Source organism: Furipterus horrens, unplaced genomic scaffold (assembly GCF_987537825.1).
Source record: "Furipterus horrens unplaced genomic scaffold, mFurHor1.1.pri manual_scaffold_6, whole genome shotgun sequence".
NCBI lineage: Eukaryota > Metazoa > Chordata > Mammalia > Chiroptera > Furipteridae > Furipterus > Furipterus horrens.
This window is the reverse complement of record NW_028327176.1, coordinates 82,853,600-82,875,710: the sequence shown is the minus strand read 5'-3', so window position 1 is coordinate 82,875,710 and position 22,111 is coordinate 82,853,600. Positions and strand designations below refer to the sequence as shown.

The 22,111-nt window shown below is 40.5% G+C and overlaps 1 long non-coding RNA gene and 1 other non-coding gene across 2 annotated transcripts; one reads left to right on the top strand and one right to left on the bottom strand.

Moving 5' to 3' along the window:
• Window positions 1-11,350: 11,350 nt before the first annotated feature.
• On the bottom strand, window positions 11,351-18,858 carry LOC150006639 (uncharacterized). Its single transcript, XR_016511761.1, has 4 exons — window positions 18,497-18,858; window positions 17,481-17,576; window positions 16,903-16,960; window positions 11,351-11,795 (listed from the first exon to the last, which is right to left on the bottom strand). It is a non-coding gene; the product is annotated as an uncharacterized LOC150006639 (long non-coding RNA).
• Window positions 17,738-17,809, top strand: TRNAQ-CUG (transfer RNA glutamine (anticodon CUG)). Its single transcript has one exon. It is a non-coding gene; the product is annotated as a tRNA-Gln (tRNA).
• Window positions 18,859-22,111: the final 3,253 nt, after the last annotated feature.

The following is a 22,111-nucleotide window of genomic DNA, read 5'->3' as shown; positions in this document are numbered from 1 at the left end:
TTCAGAACCAGATTTCTCTTGCTTCCCCACATCATAAAAACTAAATAAATATTTATGGTAAGTTTCAATGAGTAAGTACAGGGAAGAATATCTTTCTAAATTGTGAATTGAGCAAGGTATACAGAACGGAGGAACCAGGAAGACCCGGAGATCTTCAGTTTTAGGTAGGGTCATGTGTTCTGAAGTCCCCTTTCTATAGAATACTCCATTGGAATTTGATTCTGGACTGCTGATTACGCCCCGCTGTGAGAAAAGGCTCACAATAAAAACCAGGACACAGGATTTCAGCAGTAACTGACGCAGTTTATTCACAGATCTGCAGGTCTCGGCGCAGCCAGATCAAAGGTGTGTGCCAAAAGATGGAGCTGGCTGTTTTTATCCCTAAGGCATCTAAAACGCACCCGTGCCCCCTCCCCCTTCTCCTTCTCCGTTTCTCCATGCTGGATACTCCAGAGTTACAATCTAACGCAATTATCTAAATTAACCGAAGGTGAAAATTAACTCAGGCTGATCTAGTTATAGGTCTGTCTACAGTTCTCCTTTGAAATTTCCCTAACTTGTTTGCTGGGGCTGTCTGGCTACATTTTCCCATTTTCCCTTAGTTTGGTGATGACTATCTCTCCCCCCTTTGATCTCAGGATGCTGCTTTTCTGATTTGTAAATAAGCATACTGTCAACTACATTTTCCCATTTTCCCTGAGTTTGGTGATGACTCTCTCTCCCCCTTTTGATTTCAGGATGCCCCTTTTCTGACCTGTAAGTATGCTAATACTGTCAACTAGATTTTCCCATTTTCCCTGAGGTTGATAATGACTATCTCTCCTCCTTTTGATTTCAGGATGCCCATTTTCTGATTTGTAAATATGCTAATACTGTCAACTCTGGCTCAGAGACCCTCTAATTACATTTGCCCTTTGTTGCTAATGATTTTCTACTGGTTTGCGAGTCACTATTTCCTTGTTTCTTACACTGCTGCCTTGTTCATTCTGGATTCAGCCCTGCTACCAGTTGATTGCAAACCATCCTTGCTCAGATTACCAGAGACAGACTCTTTCTAGGTTGTGGAACCCAGTCATCTCTTACTCCACTCATTCCCCTCAGTGCTGTTAATTTGTTTGCATTTACCTTGCACTATTTGTGACCTGTAAGTAATTTCAATGAAGAAATTCAGTTTAAGGAACTTCAGACTCAACAATAAACAAATCTCAGGGTTGTCGTGGGCAAAATGGGTGAAAGTGGTCCAAAGGAATAAACTCCCAGTTGTAAAATAAATGTCTTGAGATATAATGACTATAGTTAATATTACTGTATTGTGTATTTGAAAGTTTCTAGGAAAGGAAATCTTAACACTATCATCATAAAAAAATTATAACTGTGTGGCAATGACTGTTAACTGGACTTATTATGGTGAGCATTACCCAATATATACAAATATTGAATCATTATATTGTACTCCTTAATATAATATAATTGTATCTCAATAAAAATAGTAAAACTGACAATGTTCTAGACCATTAAGATTGTTAATCCCAATACACAGATACATACAACAATCAGTATCATATGAAGAAGTGACCAAAGAGTGTGCAGTGAAAAAAATGTCAGAAAAAAAAAAAAGAATAAACAAACCAACCGAGGGCCATCTGTCCTGTTTTCCATGTCTTTACCCACTCTCCTTTCCTGGAGGAGAGTAGGAGGGGGAGATAAATGTACAAAGGTTGAAAAAAAAAACAGTTCCCCCTTGCCTATTTGCAGAGAGCAGTTTAAAGCCAATAGTTGAATAGTAGGTCTTTGAAGTTCTGATATCAATTTAAACCAGTAGACTTTTTATTTTATATTACATTTTATTTTATTTTGAAAAAAACTGTGGCTCGTGGAATAAAAAGTACGCCACCTGTGCTGAAGAAAAAAGACTTAGTTTGTGCTTCAACTAAATCTGAGATAGCTTAGAACATCTTTTAAGGCTAGGAGATTCATGAAGATGGAATGGAGAGTTTGTGTGTGTGGAGGGAAGGGACCGACACTTATGAGAACTTTATAGTCACCTGGCCAAAAGTCTTTGAATTTTTCCACTTTCCCCCCAACCTCCCAAAAGATATACAGTAGCCCTCTCTATATCGTGGTTCACTTATCGCGGCCTCACTGTATCACGGGATTTTTACAAATATTATATTTAATTATTTATCGCAGATTTTTCACTATACCATGGGATTTTGCAGTACTGTATACATACGTTGTTAAAGTTATGTAGGTTTAAGAGTGTAGAATATGTTTAAGAACATAAATAGTGTTTATAAAAGTGTGGAAAATGTTAATAAGGGAGTGGGAAAGGTTAGTAAGGGACTGGGAACGGTATATAAGTGTGTGGGAAGGGTTTATAAAGCCTTAAAATACATATAAATACTAAAATAAATGTAAGGTTCCTACTTTGCGGACTTTCACCTATCGCGGGGTGGGGTCTAGAACGTAATACCTGCGATAAGTGAGGGAATACTGTATTCACTTCAACCCATATTTATAGAGCGGCTATTTTAAAGCAGCTATTTTGTGACAGGCACTTTGCTAGGTTGGAGATACAACAAAAGGATGAATGCCCAAAAATGATTCAGGGATTTCTTAGCAAGTCAGCTTTGGGAGACTACCAGACATACATTAAGAATACATGGCCAATAATTAATATTTAGATTGACTAAAGTAGTAATTAATTCCTGAGTATTTCTTCTGTATGCTACATATATGATCTCATATTTGTTCTTACAGTTACTAGGTAAATAATCATGATATGTTAATAAAGTTAAGATTTTGAAAAATAAATAATTATGCCCAGCATTATGACATCCTCTTTTGGTCATCCACTCCTGAGGACACCTATTTTTAAAAAATAATTAATTTATTTGTTTTTAGAGAGAGGAGAAGGAAGTGAGAAAGAGGGAGAGAAACATCAGTTACTTCTCACAAGCCCCAAACTGGGGACCTGGCTCACAACCCAGGCATGTGCCCTAAACCAGAATCAGGCCAGTTTTAGTTTGTGGGACTGTAAGAAACAAGGAAATAGTGACTCCCAAACCAGTAGAAAATCATTAGTAACAAAGGACAAATGTAATTAAAGGGTCTTAAGGGCAAATGTAATTAGAGGATCTCTGAGAAGGAAGTTGACAGCACTAGCATATTTACAAATCACAAAAGGGGCATTTAGATAATTGCGTTAGATTGTAACTCCAGAGTAACCAGTAATGGAGAAACCAGGAAGAAGAAGAGGGGTGGGGAGCTAATCGCATTACTATAAAACCAGTTTTCTTTGTTTACTTGGTGCGCGCATTCTCCTGGCTGAGGCCGCACCCAACTCTGCAGACTTGTGAACAAACACCTCGCTTTGCGGCTCAAGTCCTGTGTCCCGGTTTTTATTGTGAGCATTTCTTACAGGACAACCTCCAAACCACTGAACCATACCAGTCAGGGCCAAGGATACTTATTTATGGGGACTTGTGAACACTGGTGCTAACCTAAAAGTAAAAGACATTTCAAAGTGAAGGCAAGGAGCATTGATTCAGGCAGAAGCCTAAATAGTGTTCTGATTAGGAGACAAAGGCAATAGGTATTTATGAAAAAGGAGAGAAGAACAATTACATCAATAGAAAGAAGGCATTTTTATAGGTGCAGAAAACATGACATAGTGATATTAATAGGGGAGCTCAAGAGTTAAAGGTTTTAGCCTTAATTGATAGGCTTAAATGATTAATCCTTGTGCAAAGCTGTTATTCCAGGAACTGGAATGCATGAGCACATGACTCCTGGAGGCTGACAAGCAACTAAACCTTTGTGCCCCAGAGGGTCTGCAAGCAATGGAGATATTATCTGAGTCATTGTGTCCCAGAGAATTGTTGATCCACAGAAAAAGTAGTAGGAAAATCACCACCAGATTTCAACTCTTATCCAATTAACCTTTTTCTCAAACACCTTACCTGCCCTTTAGTCTCCTTATAAAAAATCGACTTGAAGTGCGATCTTGAGATGGTTTTTGAGGATGCATGACCCAGTGTCTTCTCAGATTGCTGATTATCTGAATAAAGTACCCATAAAGATTCAATTCTTGTCTCTACTTATTGGTTCTGATAGTGACAAGAAGCATGAACACTGACTTTTCTGGTTTCATATTAATTATGAACAATGTGTTTAATTTTCAGTGCAGGAGCTATCAGTCTTATAGTCATAATAACTGCTTTCTTGTTATTGTTGAAAACAGTTTTTGACACACAATGTTGACACACATAGGCCCAGTGCAAAGATTATTTTTCTCTGTTTTAACATTCCAAAGTGTCAGGCCAGCCTTGCTCTTGTTACAGAAACAGGGGTGTCCAAAAACAAACCCCAGAGTTTGTGGCTGGACATGGGGAAAAGGAAGCAGCTCTTAAGACGCCTTTGCATGCCTGGGGCTAGTTGCTAGTGTCTTTGTTTTGCAAAATGGCTTTGATACTTCCAAGGCCCAAGAAGATGGGAGGAGTCTTGAAGTGTGTGATGGTATGGAAGGAGCCTACAGAGCCTGCGTAGGGTTCTGGGAATGGTCAGAACTGGTTGCAATACCAACTTCGTCAGAGGACGCAGTCAGAGATATATAAGCAGCTGTGGACATTTTAGCTCGGTCTCGGTCTCTCTCTCTCTCTCTCTCGCTCTCGCTCTCGCTTGTGCTCTCTCTCTTGTGCCCCCTTCATGCAGCTTGGTGAAGGGGCCTTCTCCATGCAGATTAAAGAAGCTGAGTTCTCCATGCGGTTTTGAGAGAGCTCTCCAGGCCTCTTTAAGAGGCTCTCGCCATGTGGTTTTGAGAAGGAGAGGAGATCCACATGGTTTTCAGGAAGAAGGCAGTTTACAAGGAGGCTGAGAATCCATGTGGTTCTTCATTGAGAGCTGGAGGGCACCACAGCACAGAAAGGACCTCCCCAATCAGACTTGAGTGATTGGCAGCTACTGGTAAAGCTGAACTGTGCCTAGGAAGTAGGGAAATGGTATTTCTGACTTTTCTAAGGCTGGCCTGGTTTGGTAGAGAGAGGCAGAACTATGTGTTTGTGGGTATTTTAAAGAACATAAGACTCAACAGCAGAAATCCACAAATAATCTAAATCTATTTAACTGTTAAATAAACAGTTCTTTTTCTTTTCACTAAACTCTGGTATTGAGAGTTATAATTCTGGCGGCGGGCAATTGGGCCCCTAACTAAACAGCCCGTGGGTTCTGTTTCAATCAGAGCAGCCCAGGGGTTCTGTTACACTCTGACTACTGTGGGAGATGGCAATGGGTTTATTGAGGAAAAAGGGGGGATGGGGGTGAGGCAACCCCTGGACTGAAGTGAGGGCCTGTAGAAGCAAGGGGAATGGGGACCAGGGAACGGGGAATGGGAAGTAGGGAATGGGGAATGGGGACTCCCAGTCCTCCTCCTGGGCCCGTGGGAGTCCCACCGTACTTCTGCGGGTGCCTTTTTTATACTTGTCAACCACACATTTCAGTGAGAGCAAGTTTGCTTATCAACATATTCAGTAGATCATTTGTATCTCTTTGCTTCCACCCCACCTCCCACCCCTGCTTCCCACCAAGTTAGTTAACATGTTGGGCTAGGTCCCTTAACATTTCCTCTGGGAACAGACTAGGTCAATCAGCATATCCTCTGGGAGCCCTGGCCAGGACCAGGTTGATTAGCATATATCAAAAATCCAGGTGTGCATTCTAGCTGCCTCCATGTTCTGACACAAAGGTCTGATGCAAAATATGTGCAAGAAAGTTCCTCTGGGATGGAGCTGTGGCTGTATTTTCAAGTGGATCTGTTTATGTTATTGTTTACACTACAATGTCCACCTGAGAGCTGGTGCTGCAGATGAAGATAGGGCCAGGCTCTTGGTGGTCATGAATAAGGTATTGAACAGACCACACAAACAAAGATAAGCAAAGCAAGTGAGAGAAAGTTTCTGCCATCATAAGTAATAAGTCCTCTGAGAAACAGGAGAAAGCCTAAAACCCAACAGAGCTAATATTGACCATCCAAATACCCAAGGAAATAAATGGAAAACCTGACAATCAGGATCCACTTAATTAGAGGGACACCATATTCTGAAATGGCACCATACCTTCCATCAGCTGAAGTGGTCAGGCAAAAAGACAGGTAAAACCCAACCCAGTCAAAGAAGAGAAACCACATCGTTACAATATGTTAGGAATCACCTCAAAAGTTCCAAGTTAATTTTTTCTTTGCTTCTAGTAGCTAATCCCTTCACTACTCCCAGCCCTTGTCCTAATATCAGGAGATAAGAGAAAAAAGAAGAGTGAAAAGGACTCTAATCACACAGGAAATGTCAAGAAGTGCATTTGACCAATTACACAGATGAACAATTTTTAACATAATTCCTGTTGAGTTCAATTTTTCAGCTGTTTTAGACTTAAATAGGCATGCTGATTTCAAAACTGCAGTTAGTTTTCTCCTATCACATCAAGTATTTTTCTGTACAGCTTATATTAATGCGACCATTCTAGGCTGGATTGAGCCTGGATTGAGGGAAGCACTAGTGCTTTCCTATTGGCTCAGAGCAAACCTCCCTCGAGTGGGGAGGGGTGAGGGATGACCTTGGAGACCAGCAACAGGTTCATACTTGTCTAGGCTATTCAGTTACACATGAGACAGTGTGGTGAGAGGTTGTGTGCCACTCTATATAGTGAATCGTATTCCAAAGTGTAGTTTGAGTTCTTGTCTGTATACAAGGAGTTAGCAGAATTTTTTTTAATTTACATACGTACTTATTTTCTATCCTTCAGATCATGTCTGCCTCTTGTTGTAAGTGCCTAAAGAATCCTGATTAGTTTTGTTATATCTGTGGCAGTTTCACCATTCCCAGTCAAAGGACAAACATCAGTGCATTTGTCAGGCAAGCCTATTTTGCATATTTTAAAGTAAAACTTGGTGATTAAGATAAGTCTTGGGCCCCTCACAAGGTGAGCAAGCAGTGTGTTGAGAGTTTATGGATGTGGACGAAGGGAACACGTGATAAATTGCCATTTGGTATACCTATGGTTTGGCGAGAGCCCAGAGATCATTTAAGTGACTCTTACTTTTGTATAGTGAAAACGTCAGAATATAAAAAGAAAAATAAATGTGAAATAGAGTATCCTAGTCTACCATCAGCTATACGCCCAGTGCGTCATTCAGCTGAAATCCCAGTGCCAGTTTTCATTGAACTACCTTCTTTCGGAAAACAGGAGTATGGTGAAGAACTAAGTGACAGCAACAATGAAGATTTTGAAATTGAAGGTGACTCAGTTCATAAGGGATTTGTTCGGTATGAGTTAAATGATTTGGCACGAGATTTGGGACTATCCAAAAAGGCTTCTAAACTCCTAGCATCAAGACTGCATGAGAAAAACTTGCTTGAAAAAGGAGTGAAAGCATCCTATTTTTGATTAAGAGAAAGTGCATTTCTGCAGTACTTTCGAAGTGATGGTGGCTTTGTGCATTGCCATAATGTACATAGTTTAATGGAGGAATTGGGAATTCCAATCTATAACGAACTGAATGGCAACTGTTCATCGATAGCTCAAAGTGGAGCTTGAAGTGTGTCCTCATCCACAATGGCAATGTACTTGGTGCAGTCCCAACTGGCCATTCAGTTTGTTTTCATGAAGAATATGAAGACATAATGAGAGTCACTGATCTGTTGCAATATCATAAGCACAATTTGATCATCTGTGTTGACCTTAAAATGGTCTGCTTCCTTCTCGGTCAGCAACGTGGATACACCGAGTATCCCTGTTTTCTGTGTATGTGGGACAGCAGAGCTCATGAGAAGCATTGGGTGGAGTCGAATTGGCCTCTAAGATCTGACCTCAAACCTGGTGATCCAAACATTCTACATGAGCCGCTTGTTGACAGAAAGAATATTATATTCCCACCTCCACACATAAAACTGGGTCTCATGAAGCAATTTGTGAAAGCTTTGCCACCTAAAGGAGACTGTTTCAAGTATCTCATTTTGTCATTTCCTAGCCTGTCGTTTGAAAGGATAAAATACCTTAATATGTATGTTCGGTAGCAGAATTTTACTACTTGTACACAATTTGACTTACAGTAATAATATATAGCCTTTATATGAATAAAATAACTCTAAATAAACAGTATATTCGGGTAATTTTAAATTTATTTTCCTTTTTATGTACATTTTGTATGATTTTTGGGACAAAGGGAGGGTATCCTGTATCTTAAAAAGTTGACGTGATAGAGAAAAACTGGGGTCATTTTTGGATTTGGGTGCCAAAAGTTAGTCAAAAACAAGTGTCAGATCTAACTCACTGAAAATTGTGTTCCCCAGTGTTAAGAATTATGTACAGAAATGCAGTCATGATACAGGAAGATCTGATCAGATCACTGGAGATGAGTAGGGAGGGGCTGTAGCAGTACTTTGCCTGAGGCAGTGATAAACAGCCTAGGATGGAATTGGCTGAGAAGCTGAATGTCTGTGGAGTGCATGGAATTATGGACCAGAAGATTTAAAATAAAAGGAAGGCAGAGACTGGCTCTTGGGCTCTCTTCCTCAAGGATGCCTGAATGATCATGCTGCTGCTGCCTGTGGATGGTATTTTAGATTGGAGAATAATCCCAGGCTCAGCCTAGGATCAGGCTGGCCTGGCAAAGGGTGGTAGGGTTATTCTTTTGGTGTTCTGGAGGAGATGAGTTCTGAGGCAGAAGCTTGCCAAAGTGCAGCTTTACTTTATTTTGTTTTAGTCTGTAAAATAATCCTATAGAAATAAGATAATCAAAAGTTAACGGGAATGATAGCGAAACTCAAGAATTAAAGATTTTAGCCTTAATTGATAGACTTACGTGACTAATGCCTGTGTAAAGTTGTTATTTAAAAATCGCATAGCTTTTTAAAAAATTTTTTATTTATTATGCTATTACAGTTGCCAAAATTTTTCCCCTTCTTCCCCACTCTACCTGGTTCCCTACATTCCCTCTGGCAATCTTTCCACCCTCTGCTTAGTTCATGTCCATGGGTCATGAATGTAAGTTCTTTGGCTACTCCATTTCTTATACTGTTCTTTTTGTTGCCCCCCCCCCCTTTTCTTATACTGTTCTTAACATGCCCATCTATTCTGTACCTACCAATTTATACTTCTTAATCCCTGCACTGTTTCCCCCATTCTCCCCTTGCCCCCCCCCCCAACTGATAACCCTCCAGATGATCGCTGTAAATATGATTCTGTTCCAGTTCTGCTTGTTTGCTTAGTTTGGTTTTTTAGATTCAATTGTTGATAGTTGTGAATTTAGAGCCATTTTAATGTTCATAGTTTTGGTCTTATTTGTTTTCTGAAATAAGTCCCTTTTAAACATTTCGTGTATTAATGACATGGTAATGATGAACTCCTTTAGCTTTACCTTATTTGGGAAGCACTTTATATGTCTTTCCATTCTAAATAATAGCTTTGCTGGATAGAGTAATTTAGGTTCTACATCTTTGCTTTTCATCACTGAATATTTCTTGCCAGTCCCTTCTAGCGTGCAAAGTTTCTTTTGAGAAATTAGCTGACAGTTTTATGGGAACTCCTTTGTAGGTAAGTATCTGCTTTTCTCTTGCTGCTTTTAAGAGTCTCCCTTTATGCTTAACTTTTGACATTTTAATTATGGTATGTCTTGGTGCGGTCCTATTTGCATCCATCTTGTTTAGGACTCTATGCTTCCTGGACTTGTATGTTTATTTTCTTCACCAAAATAGGAGAGTTTTCTTTCATTATTTTATCAAATAAATTTTCAATTTCTTGCTCTTCCTCTTCTCCTTTTAACACCCCTATGATATGAATGTTGGCACATTTGAAGTTATCCTAGAGGCTCCTTAGCCTACCCTTGTTTGTTTGTTTTTTAATTCTTTTTTCTTATTACTGTTATGATTGAATGTTTTTTTCCTTCCTTATGTTCCAAATCATTGATTGATTCTTGGCTTCATCCACTCCACTGTTGGGTCCCTAAAATTTTTATTTATTTCACTTAGCACATAACCTTCATTTCTGCCAGGGTCTTTTTTATGCCATTGAATTACCTAATGAGTTCCTTGAGCATCCTAATAACCGACATTTTGAACTCTGCATCTGATGGATTGCTTATATGCATTTTGTTTAGTTCTTTTTCTGGAGTTTTGTTCTGGTCTCTCATTTGGCTCACATTTCTTTGTCTCTTCAATTTGGCAGTCTCCTTATGTTTGTTTCTGTATATGAGGTAGAGCTGCTTTGACTTTCTGTCTTAGTAGCATGGTCCACTGTAGAAAAGCACACCAGTAAGTTGGATAGGGTGAAGCCTTAGGAATTCACCAAGGCAGGGCAACCCATGTGAACCAGGTTTATGGAGTCTCAGATATGGTGTTGCTGCTCTGTGGCTCTGTATGAGGGAGGGCTCAAAAAGGGGACAATACTGCTGCCTAGACTCTGGAGTTCTGTCTGGGAGGAAGTTGTCCCCAAGCATTTGCCCTGCTGCCAGACACTTCAGATTCTCCTTGTGTGCCACTGGTGTCCTTCCAGCTACTGTCTCAGTGCCAAATCCCATAGGGAGTAAGTCTACATAAGTCCTAAGTCCATTGTAATCCCTTTAAGAGGAGACTCCTGAGAATCCCACAGTTTCTTCTGCTGCTCCAACCCCTACTGGTTTTTACAGCTAGAAGTTGTGGGGACTTATCTTCCTGGCACTGGAACCCTGGCCTATGTGGTCTGATTTGGGGCTGAGATCCCCCACTCCCAAGGAATCCCCCCTGATATTTATCCACCACACATGGGTATGGGACTAACCCTTCTGTGTCTCTTTATCTCTGCCCCTCCTACCCATCTGGATGAAAGTAACTTCTTAATTCTTGGATGTTGGACTTCCGTACAATTTGATTTTCTGGCAATTCTGGGTGATATTTGTTTTGTAGTCTAGTAGTAATTTTTGCTGTGGTTGTGTGAGGTGAGCTGTGTTTACCTATGCCTCTCTCCTGACCAGAAGTCCAAAAATTGTGTGGCTTTTGAATAAAGACCCCTTTCCTTTATCACCAAACCTTAATCTCTGGAATTTTGCCCAGGGGGTGGCAGCATGCAGCAGGACCCCACTTGTTGTTCAGTAACAGTTATAATAGAAGTTACACTAAAATACTTAATTCCAAAATCAAACTGTTGCATATGGAGACAGGGTCCAGGCTCTTGGTGGTTGTGAACAAAGAATTGGACTTACCACATAGACATTGTAAAGTAAAGAAATTGGGAAATTTATTAAGAAAAGTACACTTCCCAAGACATTGGAGTGGGCTTCCTCTGGACAGGGAATGACTTCCTTCTGTTGAAGCATTACAGGCTTTATTGGGTTTTTACTTAAGCTTCTACACATGTGATTTCCCACAATCCTCCTTGATTTCCCACTTGGAGAGGAAACCACAGTGCTAATTATTATCAAGTGCCACAGGCGATTCTTGGAGATCAGGATGCTGACTGATGACAGGTGCAGTGTCTCAGGATTTTCTATTCTATCTCCTGCCTCAACTCCCCTCTGAGAGATATGGTTTTCAAAAATTCATTTTTTGGTTGGTGATGGAAGATAATCAAACTTCTGTATCTACTTCCTTCTGGAACAGGAAAGTAGACCCTGCCTGCTGAGAATCATGAAACTCTCACCCTATCTTATCTAGTAGTTGGGGAGGAATTCCTGAGTCCAGCATAGATGCCAGATGTTGTAAGGTGTTGGCATTAGGTTCCTCAGGGACTGTTTGAAAACCCTGGATCATCATCATCCTGATGTGGTGAGTCTAGAAGATATAAATTTAACCAACAGGTTAAAGATGCAAGAGCCAAAGATTAGTAAGTACCAACAGAGGTAAAAACCAAGTTAATATGGGAATGTATCCCTTAATGGTATCCCAGAGAGTTTCAGGGTTCCCAGGATACAATCCTTTTAGCTGCATTGCTTGCTATATTTTGTCAGCACTTGTTTCTATTTGCCCTCATGAGTTTATCAAGAAGTTAAATTACCTGGAGCACAAATCCCACCTTCCTGGGCCAATAATTAATCTACTTAACTCAGGTTTGTGGGCTGGCAAGAGTACTTTGAAGCTTGGATTGTGTATTAGTTTGTTTGGCCCAAAGTAGTGTTAGTGATATTCCTTGTAACACTACCCAGATTCTCTGTCATGGCTTAGGTCTGGATGCTGAAGTTGGCATGACTGACTTGTTTCTCCATGATGTCTCCCGCTGTATTGTGGTTGACTATGGCAAACCCAGCAATTGTTAAAAGCATTGCTCTGGAGCAAATTCTGGGTAATTTAGAAAAGAGAGTTGTTAACCCAAGAAGCAGTAGCAAGAATGAAGGTTGTTAGCAAGAAGAGGTTTTATATTGACTTATCTTTAAGGTTGCTTCTTTTTGAATAGGAATTTGAGAGCTTCTAAAGGCTCACAGGTGTAAGTGGAGTCCAGATTTTTCTGCTGGTCCAGGGGAGGATCTGCTGGATTTACTCTAGAAATATGGACCCAACTATTTACCCTTAGCAGCTTTACAGTCATGAGGGTACTTAGGACAACCTGCTAGGGTCCCGTCCATTAGGTTTAAGTTGATCTGTAGGGGATCCCTCTCTCCAAGTTTTGAGAAGTACCCAATCCCCCAGAGATACAGTGGCCTGGAATTTTCCTTTGGGAGCAGATAAGACCTTATTTCTATATTCTTGTATTGCTTTTTGCACCTGTCTTAAGTTTATTATATACTTAACTGCTTGATGTGTCTATGTATCAAATATCAGATCTACAGTTAAGAAAGGCCTACCATATAGTATTTCAAATGTAGAGTCCAGTATTGACCTCAGGGGAGACCCTGATTCTCATGAATGTTATAGGTAATAATTTGACCCAATTTTCAGAAGTTTCTTGACAGAGCCTTGCCAATGCCCTATTCAAGGTGTGATTTGCCTGTTCTACCTGCCCAGACAGAGCACTGAGGTCTCCAAGCAAAGTGAAGGTAATATTTTATGCCTAGAGCCTCAGAGATGGATAGATCTTAGATTTAAAGGATAGCCTGTTATCACTGTAGGGAGCGTGGAAGACAAATTGGGGTATTGTTTCCTTTAAGAGGATTTTTGCTACTTCTGTAGCTTTCTCTGTCCTTGTCAGAAAAGCCTCAGTCCATCCAGTAAAGGTATCTATCAGCACTAATAAATATTTATACCTTCAACAGGGAGGCATTTTGGCAAAGTCAATCGGCCAATCTTTTCCTGAATAGGTCCCGCTTCACTAAATAGGCTCTAACCATGGGGGAAGGAATCGCCCCCCCCCCCCCCAGGGTTGTTGTAGGCACAAAGGATGCAGGCCTGGCAAATACTCTTTATGGTAGTTGTTAGTCCTTTGCCTACAAGTAATCTGTTAACCATTGTTGTTGTGGCATCACTTTCTATGTGGAAGGAGTCACACAAAGACTTAAAAAATTTCCACTGGGAAGCCTGGGGAAGAAAGAGTTTTTGGCCAACATATATTCAAGGTCCTTCATGGATGCTTCCTTGTTCTGAAGCCCAAGATATCTCACCATATGTATAACTGGGCTTGATATCTGAGCCATTCACAGAGGGGCTTCAGGAGATTTTGGAGGCTCTGAGTACCTCTACAGTACCCCCCACCCCCATCCCATGACAGGAACTGCAGTACTTCTGTTGGCCCATCGAGGATCATCCTCCACCAGGATTATTGTATAACATCACCACTGAGACTTCCACCCCATTCCCTCTACCATGAGTCCTGATTTCTACCAGTGACATTGTTGATGCTTTTTTTAATCATGTAACGCCACCTATTATCTACTCTTTTTCCTTTCCAGTTGTTAAATACATTAGGTATAAGTTTGTGTTCTGTTAAAACAAAAAACTGACCGTTCACAAAGGTCAGTTGTTTGGCAGTCTCTAGTGCTGCCTTCTTTGCCTCTTGGTCTGTCCTTCTATTTCTCTGAGAGATAGGGGACATATCCTCCTGATGACCTTTGCAATGCATGACTGCCACTTGCTCAGGGAAGTTAAGTGCTTCCAATAGATTTAGGATTTCTGTTCATGTTTAATGGGGAGTTTCTAACAGTAAGGAACACCATTTCTTTCCATATGGCAGCAGTAGCATGCAGAACAAGGCAGGCATATTTGGAATCTGTATAGATTTAATCCTTTTTCCTTGTCTTGAGATAAGAGCTTGGGTAAATGCCATAATTTCAGACTTCTGGGCCGAGGTTGATGGTAGAAGTGGTTGTGCCTTAATTGTGTCATGTAAACTAACTACTGCATATCTGTACAAAGCTGTTTCCATCAGTGAACCAGTTTTCATCAGAGTTTTCTGTGTGTTGGTCTAGCAAGTCAGTTCCACTGGAATAGGTAAGATTAATAATCTCTGAGCAGGAATGGATCAAGAATGGAGATGATTCTATAGGAGGCTGGATTTAAGGTATTACAGGTTTTTATAGTTACTTCTGAATTGCCCAGAAGAAGAACCTGATATCTGGTCAATCTATTTCGTATTAGCCAGAAATATCCTTTTATTTCTAATACTCCTTATACCTGATGTGAAGTTAAGTCTTCTATCTTCCTGAAAGTTAATTTAGCATGGCTGTGGCTGCAACTGCTCTTAAATATGGAGGCCTCTGATTCCTACATTGTCTAGCTTTGTAGACAAATATGCAACCAATTGGACTAAGAGCCCTAAGGCTATTCCTTTCTTCTCTGCTATGTATAAATAAAAAGGCTTAAGTTTTGGATGCCTAGGGCTGGGGCCTCAACTAGGGCCTGCTTGATTTTATTAAAAGCCTGATCATGTTCCTTTCCCCATATAATGGGTTTATTGTCTGGTCCCTTAATAGCTTCCTATAAAGGTTTTGCAATTAGTTCAATTTGGAATCCAAATTCTGCAATATCCAGCCATTCCTAAGAAAAAGCAGAGTTTTTGGTAGTGGGTGGTGTTAGCTGAGTGATTGCTTTTATTCTTTCTTGTGACAGTTGTCTAGATCCTGGGGTAAGGATATATCCAAAGTAGTTTACTTTGTCTGGTAATTTGGACCTTTTCTTAGAGACTTGATATCCCCAATCCTCAAGGAATTTCAGCATCTGGATAGTATTATGATCTGAGGCTTCCTTCTAGGGCCTGCAGACTAAGATATCTACATATTGTAAGATGGTTCCCTCTTGTAATTATAATTTTCTTAAATTTTTTTTCTAATGCTCTAGCAAACAGATGAGGATTAAACCCTTTGGTAGTACCATCCAGGTATATTACTGATGGGTCATTGTTTTGGGGTCTGTCCACTCAACTGCAAACAGGTATTATGAATCTGGGTGGACAGGGACGCAAAAGAAGGCATTCTTTAAGTACTGTATACCACTGAGTATAGTTTGGTACTTGAGTGAGTATGGTTAAGCATTGGCTACAAGAGGATGGAGAGAAACAACAGCCTTATTAACTAGTCTTACATCCCGGACCAATCTGTACTCTCCTGTAGGTTTAAGAATGGGGAGGACTGGAGTATTGCAGGGGGATTGACAGGGTATGAGCAGCCTCTGTGTTACCAGTTTCTCTATGATGGGCTGCAGACCTTCTAGGGCCTCCTGTTTGATAGGATACTGTTTCCTATGGGGATAGGCTCTTCCAGGTGTTAAGCAAATTTGAACTGGTTGGGCAGTATTGGCTTTTCCAGGAACCCCAGGGTCCCAAACTAGGGGACTTACTTTCTGTAAAATTTGTTCTGGGATATCATTTTAAAATTTTCTTTTATTGTCACATAATTTTAAAGATTTTAATTGGGATCTTTTGAAACTTCAAAATGGCCCCTAATCTGGCCAAGAGTAGTCATCCTAGCAATGGTATAGGCCATTGTGGAATAATTAAGAAAGAATGTTTAAAAATTTGGCTTTCAAATTGACAGGTGACAGGGGGTGTATAAAAACAAGTTCAAGATTTTCCTGCGACCCCCATAATAAGTCCAGTGTAAGAATTGAGGAGAGTAAGTGGCGACAGAATCAATAAGATAGTTAATTTTCTTACCTGCCACATCAAGGGTTACCCAAGGGTTTCCGTTAGAGATCAAAATGCTGGTGTACGCTGTTGCCAATCTGTTACCCCCGCACCCTCAGTCCTCAAGTGCTGCCACCGCCTTAGGTGATGACTCCTTTCCACACTGGGAATAGGGACAATCTATTTTCCAGTGCCAGAGATCAGAATTTTCACCTTTGCACATGGGACATGGCTCTGGAGGTGACCTAGTGCCATACCTCGCCCAGTCTCCAGGGTGTTTACACTTAAAGCATGTTTGATCTTTCTGCTTTTAGTATTTTTGTGTCTTCCCTAGATTACCTTGAGGTGCCTGGACATTGCCATTGGAGTTGTTAACAACTAGAGCTTTAACTTGGCCTGCCTTTCCACCCCCTTTTTCCTATGCTGGAACTGTTCCTCCTTTTCTCAAAGTCTCAGTTGTTAAAAGCTGAGAAGGCAGTGTCTATCAGTTGGCCCATAGAAGTCTGTGAACCCTTTAAGAGGAGTCTTTTGCCAGTCCTGCAGTTTCTTTTGTGCCCCAACCCTCACTGATTTTTACAGCCAGAAGTAATGAGGACTTATCTTCCTGGCACTGCAACTCTGGGCTGGGGCTGGGATCCCTGACTCCCCAGGTATCCCTCCTGTTTTTTATCCACCACACGTAGATGTTGGACAGCTTTTTCTCTCTCCAGGCCTCTCCACACCTGTCTGAGGTTCCTCCCCTCCTACCCCTCTGGATGAATGTGGCTTCTTTAAATCCTTGGTTGTCGGACTTCACACACCTCAATTTTCTGACTATTCTGGGAGATATCTGTTTTGTAGTCTAAAGTTGTATTTTTTATTATAGTTGTGCACAAGGTAAGGTGTTTTTACCTGCGCCTCCATCCTAACCAGAAGTCTCTCAGGATTTCCTATTCGGTCTTCTGCCTCACTGGGACATGGAAAAAAGAAAAAAAAAAGATGTAAGTCATCTTTCTCGAGTTATCAGATTTAGCCTATGGAGTGTAGGACAGAGAAACTTTCAAAAAAGTCATCCATTAACTCCTTTATTCCTTCATTCAGAATCCTTTTATCCATGCATTCATGTGACATGTATTAATTAAGCTTCGACTACATTTCAGACCTTCTGGTGTCAAAGAGGAATGAGACCTGGGCTTGTATTTAAGGCATTCTGGAGTTTTTAAAATTTCAAGCCCACGATTACAGCTGAGCAGGAATTACTAAAAAACTGCACAGTTGCTCTAGAGGCATCTGCAGGTACCTAACACGAGTAAGCAAAGCTGTAGAAAGACATTACAGTTTTATTTTGGTAAAATCTCCCTTTTGAATGGTAAGATTAAAATCTAATTTGCCTTTGCAGGGTGGGAAATAGAGGCAAAATAAAAATCTCCAGAAGTAACAATATTCTTGGATTAGGACCCCTCTTCCCCCAAACATCCAAGAAAAAATACCTGGAGAGGAGACTGGTGAGAACGTTCAGCGAAAACTCCCTCCCTTCACTCTGCAGCGAAAATGGCCGAGATCCAGAAAAACAAACAAAAAATCTCCTGTAATTAAATTTGAAAAATCAATTAGGAAGAAGAGGCAGAGCTTTTACGTAAGGCAACATTTCTTTTTCAATTATATTTTATACATATTATTTAAAAGAAGAAAACGAAAACTAGAAGTAAAGCCATATTAGAATTATATGTCACCACTTACTGGAGATGGTTCCATGGTGTAATGGTTAGCACTCTGGACTCTGAATCCAGCGATCCGAGTTCAAATCTCGGTGGAACCTTCCTTTTCCTTTTTTTTTTTTTTCTTTCCCCCCCACCCCACTTAAAAGTGCAATAACCACATCACTCTGAATTTCAGCACTCTTGAGTACTGCCACCCAACTCGCCTGTAAGCTCAACGGCAACCTGCCATCACTGAGTTCGTGAGGATGTTATTCTGTTCTATCGGTAATTTTTCTCCAAGGACACCCCAGGGGTAATGAGCTTTCAATAAACGCGCCTTTAATGAATAGACTAGAATACAGAGCAAAACGTGATGCGTTAAGTAGCCACCAAAACGGAAAAGGAAAGGGACAGACCTCATTGAGGGTCAGTCATTAGGATCGAAACGAAAAAAGTAAAGAGAATGAAAACAAACATACAAAAATGGTTGAGGAACTGACTGAGAATAACCGGGAATAGTGCCCACATCAGAGGTATACTCGAATCTGCTCCTCCAGCGGGAGAACACTCAGCGAGCAAGCAGGGTTCCAGTCTGGTATCCTAAGCCATTCGGCCAGCCTGACACCGCACGGGAGGCTTCCCCCATGTGGTAAAAATTTCAGTTGTGATAAATATGAGCCCAGTGTGAGCCATTACATTTTTTTCGTAGCTTGAGGTTTATCCAAGAAATGGGAATGTAAATGTTTCTCGCTAGAGTCAGAAACTTGATTGAACAGGGCCACGCTTTCCTTCCACGCAACACAAACCTGCGTGCTCTCTGCCAGTAGACTCCACGCCTTAATCAGTGCCCAAGCCTGGGAAGTGAGCGAGAAGGGCGGGTGAGGGCGGAACACGCTGCTGGAAAGGTGGTGCCAGCAGGGAGTGCGGATAGGAGCCTGAGCGCCCAGGTCCTTCCCGGCCAGCCTCCCAGGACTTCAAACAGGTTCACCCAGCTCCATCTACGTTTGGCAGGAGATTTAAGTTATGTCAGTGGAAACCTATCCCAGGGATGAAGAACCGTAGACGTTAATACTTGAGAGTACCACCCCACAGAAATGGCTGGGTCTGCACGCAATCCCCCAAGACTCTCCGGTCTACAAGCTCGGCCCACGCCTACGGAGCTTCCAGAATGGTGTTCCTCAATTAAATACGAACGACAACCAAGAATCACCAGATGTTTATGAAAATACTTCTACAATAAAGATAAGGACCAGTACAAACAGGATGCAGGAAAAGGAACTAAGGCAAAACACATTCGATTAAAGTAGCTGGATTTTTAAAAAAATTATCATTAAATTCTCAGTGAGGTAAGAAAAAATATTGTATTTGTGAAAGGAGAAAAATGGGTAGTTCTTAAAATTAATATTATGTCAGAAATTTAAAAAAAGCATTTCAGAATAAAGTTATGGAAATCTTCTAGAAAGTGTAGGGTGGAGATGTAAAGTAGGAGAGAATCAATAAGAAAACAAAGGGTGTTATAGTACAAGGAATGCAACCAAGGATTCCCAGAAGAGAAAAGGAGATGACGAAGGAAAGAAGATAAAAGACATAACACGAGACTATATTCCAGAACGGAAGACAGTAAATCTCCAGGTTTAAAAGGCTCACCAAATGCCTTGCCTAACTTGTGACAAAAGCCTCACTCAAAGTACGTCATCATGAAATAGCAGAACCTTAGGGATAAAATGAAGATCCCAAAAGAAAGAAAACAAAGCTTATATATGAAGGATTAGAAATCAGAAAGGCATTTCTCTTTTAAACAGCAACACTGAAAGATGGAGAACAGTGAACTGATGCCTTAATCATTTCCATAAAGGAAAATAATTTCCACATTGGATTTCTGGTCTCAGCCAAACTACCAATGAAGTGTAAGTGGACATTCTTAGCCTGCAGACTCTCTCTCTCTCTCTCAAAAAAAAAAAAAAAAAAAAAAAAAAAATTACCTTCCATGTCCCCTTTCTCAGAAAGCTTCTGAGGAATTGTTCTACTAAACAGGGAGTTAAACTTAGCAAAAGGAAGATGTGTAATCCAGTAATAAAGAACCTAACAAAAGAGGAGAAAGGGGAAGAAAAGTGAAGACAAGCTCCAGGGTGCCTGCTGCTTAAAAAGCAGTCAGTCTACAGCATGCAGAAGGGTTACAAGAGGAATGTTCCCAAGAGGAAATGGAACTGATAACCCTTTCTGTGTGACCAAAAAAGAATGTCAAAAACTGGTGTTGAATTGGGAATAAATGTTTAAAAAAGTAAGCAAAGACACAGGAGGAAATTACTTTGGAAAATTGTTTGGGAATACCTAAAAACCTAAACATATACCTGTGCTAGAAGCCATCAATTTCACTACAAGAAATGGAGCACTTGTTCATTCACAAACATATATAAGAATGTTCAGGGCAGCTTTATTCATAATAGACAGGAACTGAAGGTAACTCAATACTGATCAATAGCAAAATTATTAAATAAATTGTGATATATTCATACAGTGAATCACTACTCAGCAGAAAAAACTGAATTACTACTATAGATAAGAATGATTCCTACAGACATAATGAGTTAAGAAAAAAAAACAAAAAATGCTTACTGTATGATACTATTTATATGAAATTCAAGAACAGGCAAAATTAATGTTTCTAAAAACTTGTAATAGCAATTTCTTCTAGTGTCTGTAACCTCTTGGGGTGGGTTGTAATGAGCCCTCTCTGAAGCTGAGAACATTCTTCATTTTTATCCTGAGGGTAACAAATTATTAAGCTCTACACTGAAACTTTGTGCACTTTGTTTATCTTACCTTGATAAGTTTAAAATTACGATATAAGACAATTTCTTATTCAATGTCAATTAGATCCTCTACAGTGTAAGCTCTGAAGAGATTAAAAGAAGGAAAAAATTGTAATGTCAGGAACATAGAGAAAGTTTTATGGGAGGCTGATTCTGGAGGGAGTGGATCACCTACAAGGAAAGCATGTGAAGTTTAGCACAGAAAGGGAAGAGAAATGATTCTAGAGTTCACAAAGGCATTGTAACCTTCTTTAGGCCCAACATACTCCAGGTTCCTCAAGAATTTCTCCCTTGCAGTTCAGGATGCCATTCCTACCTGCGCTGTTATTATTTTTTCATAGTGTCCTGTCTCTTCTTCCATAGCACTTGTCACAACTAGTAACCATAGGTTGATTTGTTTATTAACCTAATGCCATTCCTTATTCTAATTATTTTATACTAGGTAACAGACTGTCCCAAAACTTAGGGTTCAATAGTGTGATTCTTGTGCTGCATGTGGCAGTGAATGGCAACTCAGAACGTATCCATCTGGCAGTTGGGCTTCTCTGTTCGCATACCTGATACCTTTGATACGGAATGGTTGAAAGATGGGCTCAGCTGAGCCCCTCGCCCCCCTCTATAGAGTCCTATGGTGGAAAAGTCAGACATTGTTATGGACTGAATTGTTTCTCCTCAAAATGCATATGTTGAGCTTTGACCCCCAATGTGACTGTATTGGAGGTAAGACCTTTCTGGAGGTATAAGGTTAAATGAGGTCATAAAGGTGGGGCCCTGATCCAATAGGACTGGTGTCCTTATAAAAAGAGAAAGAAATACCAGGAGTGAGTATTCTCAGAGGAAAGACCAAATGAAACACAGAGAGAAGGTAGCCATCAGCAAGCTAAAAAGAGAGGAGAGGCCTCAGAGAAATCAACCGTGCTGCCACCTTAATCTTGAACTTCCAGCATCTAGAAAATAAACTGAAAAAAATAAATGTCTGTTAAGTCACACAATCTGGTATTTTGTTATATAGCATTCCAAGCCGACTACTACATCTTTCATGGTGGCTAAAGACTGTAAGAGACCAAAGCAGAGGATGTCAGTCCTTTTAAAGGCCAGGCCCAACACCGGTATAGAAGCACTCTGCCCTACTTTATTTGTCAGAGCATTGGTAGGGCAGCCCAGATTCAAGGGAGTAGAGTGAATTGCACCTGTCAGTGATGCAATGTTATGTGCATACATGGATGGTAGAAACTAAAGTTGACCATCATGGAGATAGCTACCATCCCTGTCCCCCACCCAGCCCCCAGAGGTGTGTGAGCTCCATAAGAGCAGGAGTCTTTTCTAGGGTGTTTACCAGGTACTCTGCTCACACCTTAGTGTCTATATTCAACAAAATCCCACAAACCCTTGCTGTTTGAAAGAATGAGTCAAACTAACTTTTCCCTCACTGTCTTAAAATTTTTTTTTCTCAGGAAATATAGTACAGTTAAATGTTGGGGACAAAATTACCATTCAAAAAATAATACTTAAATGACTAAAGATAATTACCTTTTTCAATGACAGTATTATTTGAGTATGCCTTGGGTTCTTATATCCTATATCTTCTCCTAGACTGTTCTAAGTCTC